An 8463-nucleotide genomic window follows, 5' to 3' on the forward strand; every position below is an offset into this window, starting at 1 on the left:
ACAATTATGTATAAGCAATTTTACATTTTTTCTAAACTTTTTTTTTCTAAAACAAACAATGCGAAAATTATCCCTTTAATTATTTTTTATTTACATTACTATTATTATTTCTATTACACTAAAAAATAATTTTATAAAAGAAAGAGGAATGTATGAACATATTTCATATATGATTATACATGTTTATGAATATTTATGTATGTTTATACATATTTATACATATTCATATATGAAAAATTTTTAACCGATATGTATGTAAAGATAAAAAACTTAACTTTTTAAGAAAAATAAAAAAGACGCTATGTAAAAAACGTGTTCATCGAAAAAACTATTATATCAAATTGTAAAACTCAAGTATTTTCTATCTTTATTGTACCCAATACTATTTTTATTGTGCTAAATTAAAAGGTAGAATCCAAGTACTATTCTTATTTATTTAACTCTAATGATATAGAGTTGTCATCATACAAATGTACATACATTTGCATAAAAAATTGGTATCAACAACTAGTGCCGCCAAGTTAAATTTTATACAAAACTAAATAAAAAATGTATATCCAAGTGATACTATCTTTAATTTTTATACAATGAAACCTAAGTATATTTCTTTATATTCCTATTGAAGATTTTCCAATTCTAAATGGCTTTAATTCTTTTTAAAAGAAATTATTGTATCACAATCAAAGAAATTTTCTCTTCCATCCAAAGTTAAAGTAATAGTTATTTAATTCTTCTTCAATACATTATCACAAAGTTACGTTACCTTGTTCAATTTAAATGTTACCATAGTGTTTGAATTGGAATAAAAAAAAATTCTCCTATAGGAATACAAAGATACATACTTAGATTTCATTGTATAAAAATTAAACATATAATAGTATCACTTGGATTACATTCTTTATTTAATTTGATATAGGATTTAATTTGGCGCCAGTTTTTGATACCAAATCTTTTATTCAAATGATACATATTATTAGAGTAACAAAAATAGTACTATATAGATTTTACCTTTTAATTTAATATAATAGATAGTATCATTTGGGTTTTATAATTTAGTACAATAGTTTTTTTCGATGAGCATGTACGTTTTAGCATTTTTTTTTTATTTTTTTTAAAAGAGTAAGTTTTTTCTTTACACCAATTGTAGGTCTTAACATGCATAAGGGTCTGTGTTGGAATAACTAGTTATTTTATCAAACTTATTTAGTTATCGATAGATTGCATTGAACTGTTATTAACGATGATCATTACGTTTTTACATTCGTAATCTATGAACATCATTTAAATGCTCGTTTCCTTTTTAAAGTTTAATTTATATTTTAATTTGAAATATAATACATAATTAGCTGCAATGGGTTCGCATAGACAAGATGTTTATGAACAATTAAAATTCAATTTATATAAAAATGATAGGTTTCACAATTTCGATTATTCTTGCTATTTTGACAGTACGGCCTTACATCTCAACGCACGAGAGTTCGTTAGGTCAAAGGGAAACTAGCAGCATCAAACAAAGTCCATTTTAAAGTTCCAATTTTGAATGTAAAAACATAAAAATCATCATTAATAACAACAAAGTTTAATCCAATCTATTAATAGTTAAATTAGTTTGATAAAATTACTAATTCCTATACAGCACCATAAGTTTTTAGAAATATCTCAGAAATTTGTCATGTGTAAATACAAAAAAAATTATGCGAATAAAAAAATGCTATGAAAAATGTGCATTAAACTTATCTTTGATCACATGCGTTGAATTGGACCTCAGTATAATCATTTCCGTAGTGACTCCAGTCGCTTCACCAATCACGTCATTTCATACAAATTGGATCTTAATTGTTCATAAACGTCTTGTCTATGCGAACCCGTTGCAGCCAATCCAAGGCCAAGGCAGCTACCATGAAAGATCATCTGGAGCAAGTTTCAAAGGATAAATCATATGAAATTTAATTATTGCACATATTTAGTTCGTAAAAGATCTATCCATATTATTATATATAATTTGATAAATATTTAGTTTAATAAAAAATGCCAAATTATGTATTATATTTCAAATTAAAATATAAATTAAAATTATAAACATCAAAAATAAACAACGCTTTAAAAAAATCCTAAAAATAAATGCATACCTCGCAAATGGATTGCTAGTTGTCCTGGGATGTATAAAAGCAGTCGCAATGATAGTGTGGCAAATAGAAACACATATGGCATCCTTGGTTTTTTTTTTTTTTTTTAAATAAACATCGGCATGATCGGCTGCGAATCAGGAATTGCAAATGCAAATTCATGATAGATACCGATCGCTATCCAAAATATTGGACAGAGCTCGGTCTTACTGTTCTCTCTCTTCCACATTCTAGAAAAAAATAAAATATTCTAAATTAATATTTATTAACATAAAATTAACGACAAATGATGCATCATGCGCTTCGTACGTGAAACGGAAGGGAACACAGCCATAGAAGTCATGGGTCCCTTTGCAGGAGGGGAGGGGTACACGATTTCTATGACTGTATAATGTCGAACTCTACATCAAGACTCACCCGAACTGTGAACGTAATGAATATGCCATCATTTGCGATAATTCATTTTGTACTACGATTTTTTCGTTATGTTAATGTCTGAAGAGAGCTCAATCCGGTAGCCGAAACTTGTAACTTTTTATTATTATTTTCTTATTTTTAATTTTATTTTTGCTTTATGCAATTTTACCTCTTGTTAATTGTAATATATTCTTCGGTTAATTTTAAATGTGTCGACTCTTACTTTGCCCTTTACTTATTATTATTTATTTTCTATGACTGTGTTCCGTTTCACACATGATGCGCGTGATACATCATATATTCTTGTTATTCATCGAATCTTAAACAAGGACAAATAATGTATCATGCGCATCATACGTGAAACGGAACGGAACACAGCCATAGAAGTCATGCGTCCCTTTGCAGGAAAGGAGGGGTACACGACTTCTATGACTGTATAATGTCGAACTCTACATCAAGACTCACCCGAACTGTGAATGTAATGAATATGCCATCATTTGCAATAATTGATTTTGTACTACGATTTTTTCGTTATGTTAATGTCTGAAGAGGGCTCAATCCGGTAGCCGAAACTTGTAACTTTTTATTATTTTCTTATTTTTTATTTTATTTTTGCTTTAGGTAATTTTACCTCTTGTTAATTGTAATATATTCTTCGGTTAATTTTAAATGTGTCGACTCTTACTTTGCCCTTTACTTATTATTATTTATTTTCTATGACTGTGTTCCGTTTCACACATGATGCGCGTGATACATAATATATTCTTGTTATTCATCGAATGTTAAACAAGGACAAATAATGTATCATACGCATCATACGTGAAATGGAACGGAACACAGCCATAGAAGTCATGCGCCCCTTTGCAGGAAAGGGGGGCACACGACTTCTATGACTGTATAATGTCGAACTCTACATCAAGACTCACCCGAACTGTGAATGTAATGAATATGCCATCATTTGCAATAATTGATTTTGTACTACGATTTTTTCGTTATCTTAATGTCTGAAGAGAGCTCAATCCAGTAGCCGAAACTTGTAACTTTTTATTATTATTTTCTTATTTTTAATTTTATTTTTGCTTTACGCAATTTTACCTCTTGTTAATTGTAATATATTCTTCGGTTAATTTTAAAGAAATGTGTCGACTATTACTTTGCCCTTTACTTATTATTATTTATTTTCTATGACTGTGTTCCGTTTCATACATGCGCGTGATACATCACTTATTCTTGTTATTCAACGAATGTTAAACAAGGACTAATAATGTATCATACGCATCATACGTGAAATGGAACGAAACGCAGCCATAGAAGTCGTGCGCCTCTTTGTGAGAGGGGTGGGGGAGTGAGTCGCTTCGCGTGGAAAATTTGGCTGCGTTCCGTTTCACGCATAATGCGCGTGAATACATCATTTATCCTTAACGCGGTTCACGCGCATCATTATCCTAAACAAGGATAAATAATGTATCATGCGCATCATACGTGAAACGGAACGCAATCAAATTTCTCACGCGAAGCGACTCTCACTTCCCACCCCTCTCACAAAGAGGCGCACAACTTCTATGGCTGCGTTCCGTTCCGTTTCACGTATGATGCGCATGATACATCATTTGTCCTTGTTTAACATTCGGAGAATAACAAGAATAGATGATGTACCACGCGCATCATGCGTGAAACGGAATGTAGCCAAATTATCCACGCAAAGCGATTCACTTCCCCTCCCCTCCTACAAAGGGGCGCATGATACACCATTTATCCTTAATATTTGGTGAATAACAAGAATAAATGTTGCATCATGCGCATCATGCGTGAAACGGAACGCAGCCAAAAATTGTACTGTTGCAATATTGAAATCCAAGTGCAACAGTACAATTAGACCTCATTTTGTATTTGTACATGTACTTACGTGTAACCGCTCGTATATTCTTCTTCTTCTTATGCCTCTGCTTGGTTTTCCGATTACAGGATTAGTGTCCCCGAAGCCATCTTCTCTCGTACCAACTTCGCGCAGATACAAATCGACTCCGGACACTCGAGCCGAGGTATATCCACCCCAAGCGATCTCGAGATTCTAAATTTTACACGATACACGTCTGCCGAGCGAACCGGGCGACTATACAAAAAACGCGGCGCCCCCTCATCTTCAAAATAACTCAAGCGGCCAATCAGGGCTGCGCTCTCTGTCACATGATATACCACGCACGCGCGAGACGAGGCGGCCAAATAATCTTACAATTGATTGGTGCGCGATCTGCACGACCAAAAGCTACGCCGCATAGCGGAATGTGTCCAAACTAAAACTAATAGCGATCGGTAATACCGATCATAGTGGAAGGGATAACATGGTGTGTGCCGTTGGACGGTATCTTTCTCTAAATCTTCGCCCTCTCTGTCTATGGATGTCGCGTGGAGACAAGAGTTATCACCGTGAAACGCCAAACATATTTTGGTAATTATTTAGAATATCTCACTCCATGTAAAATCTTAATAAAAATATCTCATTCGACGCGTTTTCACTCAAAACGAAAGATTCTAAATAAAATAAAAAAAAAAACGGCGGTTCGTGAATCGAAATATTAAGCGTTAAAGTTGGAGACTTCAGAGATTAAGATATCTGTTATCTCGACTCAATATAGCGCTATATATACGTTCTGCATTAGTTACACAAATTCACTGTTTTAAAAACACAAATTCATTGCTTTAAAAATATAAATTCGCTGTTTTAAAATCACAAATTCTCTGCTTCACAAACAAATTTACTTTAAGAACACAAATTCACTGCTAATGCAAAGAATTTTTGTTTGTAAAGTAGCAAATTTGTGTTTATTTGCGAAGTTGTGTTTTTTTTTCCCTATTCTACAATTGCGTAAGCGTAGTTGTAAAAATTCACCAATCATAGTCGAATACGAGAAAAATACTTAATTGTGATTGGTCAATTCTTACAACTACAATCACTTACAATTACGCTTACGCAATTGTAGAATAAGCTTTATACTTTCTGATTCAAATTATGAGAAAAATAAAAGTAGAAGGGTGACAAGTTTCGGTTTTGTACTGCATATGATTACTTGTTATAGTATGGGCATTAAAATATAGTTTTTGCATTAAAATATAGTTTTTTTAATTATTAGCTCAAGTATATTGGATCGAAACCAAAATTCGTAGCGCTACTTCATTGTACAATGTCGTGTAATGTATCATGTTATTGTAAGCATGTTTAAAACAAATATTTGCAATTATATCATTCGATATAAGGTCTTCTTACATCATGATTGAATCTAATAAAAATCTCAGTTGTATCATAAAAGTATTTTTTTCTAAAGTTATACCGTAGTTATAAGTATAACTTATAAATATAAATGTCTATATTAAAGGCTCGTCTACACGACAAGGCGTAAAGGCGCAGCGCAAGAGCATAAGCGCAAGCTTAAACGTAGATGCAAGAAGTCTGCGCCATGCTTTTCTACACGGGAACGTGAGACGCAGGCACAAAATAAGCTCAAGATGCGTACGAATGTTTAAACATTCGTTGTCGTTGATACGAATAGGTAGTGAAAAATAAACTGCTGTGATTTTTTTATATCTGCTAGCAGTGTTTTAATATACAGTTGTGTATTAGGATACACAATATCTACTAATAATGGAACCTACAGTTTAATGCTAAATTCGAACGACGGGCATTGGTAATCAATGGTGTCTTAATCACCAGTTAAAGCCATTTTTGCCTCCTTAAATGCGAAAAATTGCGTATGTGGGCATAGGTAGAATTGAATCCGGATCTACAGATCGCGCGAGTCAATCGCACCGCAATTTACGACGCCTTTATTCATAAAACTATTAGTTTTAAATAAATCAAAGAGTTTTACAAAAATAAAAATATAAAAATAAGAATTGTATGCTTGATACAATTTTTAAATAGCTGCTACATTACACTTTAACAAAAATTGATTTATTTTTATCCACATTTTTTCGTTATACATATTTGATTTTTAATAGTTTATTCTCGTAATAAACATATATTCAAAATAAAGTTTGGTGAACAATGAAATAATTAAAAAACAAAAAAAAATTTTTAAAACACTCGCACTACACCTGCAAATTTCCATCAGCTCGTCGAGCTCGTCGTCGCCTACGTCAACTCCCATCGTCTCGTCCCACGGGCCCCGAAAATAGCTTTCCGAGCACGAATCGCGCAACACATTGAAATTCACCGCGAATCTCACTTTCCATCTCTATCGCCGTCAACCGAGAACAGAGCCACGCGCTTTGATCCGCGGAACCACCCTTCGTTCTCTCTCTCTCTCTCTCTCTCTCTCTCTCTCTCTCTCTCTCTCACACACACACACCTACCTCACGCAGCGAGTCCGTCACCTATCTCAATCCCTCCTCCCTCACGCAGTTCTGTTTTACTCTCGAGGCACATCCGCCTTCGTGTCCGCCGCGACGCCCTTTAATTTAGCACGGGGTCCCATCCCTCTGTGTCCCTATCTCATCCGCCTGTCTCTTGCAAGCGATCGATTCGTACGCACGTGCCCCGTTTCTCTCTTTTCCTCTCTGCCTCTGGAGTGTTGTGCGTGTTTTTGCATTTCACGAAACATAGGTATTTATGGCAGGCCACATGCCGGGGTTTCAATCATTTTTGCACTTGTTATCGCCGCGATCCGCCCCCTCCATCTTTATTCCGTCTGCTTGTCTCGGACATGATCGATTTACATGCGCATCCACATGCCTTTCTCTTTTTCTGTCTTCATCTCGTACGTAAAGCAAATGGAACAATGAGTGATTGATCACTAATGAATAAATATCTATTAATTAATATTTATATTAGATGGTCTATATCCACTGAATAATATTTTATTAATAGATTAATCCAATTTATAATCTAAAGATCATTTTTTAATAAAATAGATTGAACATGTGTAGTGTATAATGTAGTGCACTTGTTAATTATGGATTAATTTAATTATAAGAAATAAATTTTATTTTAATAGAATATGTTTTTAATTGCAAATAATCTCTAAATATGCGAAAAGACGTTGTAAAAGGAGCTCCAGAATAAAGTTGCGACTATCTTGGAGATACGCTCTCGATTTCTTGCATTTAACGAACGTCTCGATTCACGACTACTGGAATTTTCCTAAACCCACACAAATGAACTTCGTCATTCGGAAATAAATTAATCCTTTGGACAGCTCGATGATATAAGTTTGTTACTTAACAAGACAATGCACACTTTTTCTTTTTTATTGTTTACAAAGTATTTTATTCTAATTGCCTAGTTGTAGTTTATAATCATAATTACAGTTCATTGCAATCTTAAATAAATTCGAAATGAAAAATAATGAGTTTTTTTTACATAATACAAAAATGCAAATAAGATAAATGTGAATTTTTTTATTCTTGCAATTTTTTTATTCTTGTTATAATTTATAATAGTCTAGATTCTAGAAAGATGAAGGAAATACCGTAACGCACTTTGAATTTTATCAAGGTCCTAAACCATTAAATACGTCGAGAGGGCTCGTCGACATTTCCACAAAGATTTTAAGTCGGCTTCGATTCCATTAACGTTATCGCTTTTCTTCGATGAAAAAGATCTAAGCTCAATGACTGCAACATTTATTTTCTTCAACGGAAAAGAATCCGAATAAAGTCGCAGTAAAACGTCTTAATATAAGTTTAAAATTCGATAAAAAAAGAATACTTCCAAAGACTTTAATTGCTAGAATTAAAATGTTTTTTATAATTAAAAATCACTTTTATTCCAAAAGATTTAAAATACCGCGAATTTGACGTCTAATTACAGAAATCTATTGCATCCATTTAATTATTAGAGTTTGAAAAATTAAAATCAACTCATTGCAAAATAACTACACTTTTTTATATCACATATTTAAAAAAATTTATTAATATTTTTGGA

General features: G+C 32.8%; 1 long non-coding RNA gene across 1 annotated transcript; it reads right to left on the reverse strand.

Moving 5' to 3' along the window:
• Positions 1 to 1758: 1758 nt before the first annotated feature.
• Positions 1759 to 4603, reverse strand: LOC108748067. The gene is made up of 3 exons (XR_001939290.1): positions 4450 to 4603; positions 2130 to 2356; positions 1759 to 1911 (listed from the first exon to the last, which is right to left on the reverse strand). It is a non-coding gene; the product is annotated as an uncharacterized LOC108748067 (long non-coding RNA).
• Positions 4604 to 8463: the final 3860 nt, after the last annotated feature.

Source organism: Trachymyrmex septentrionalis, unplaced genomic scaffold (assembly GCF_001594115.1).
Source record: "Trachymyrmex septentrionalis isolate Tsep2-gDNA-1 unplaced genomic scaffold, Tsep1.0 scaffold21, whole genome shotgun sequence".
Classification (NCBI taxonomy): domain Eukaryota; kingdom Metazoa; phylum Arthropoda; class Insecta; order Hymenoptera; family Formicidae; genus Trachymyrmex; species Trachymyrmex septentrionalis.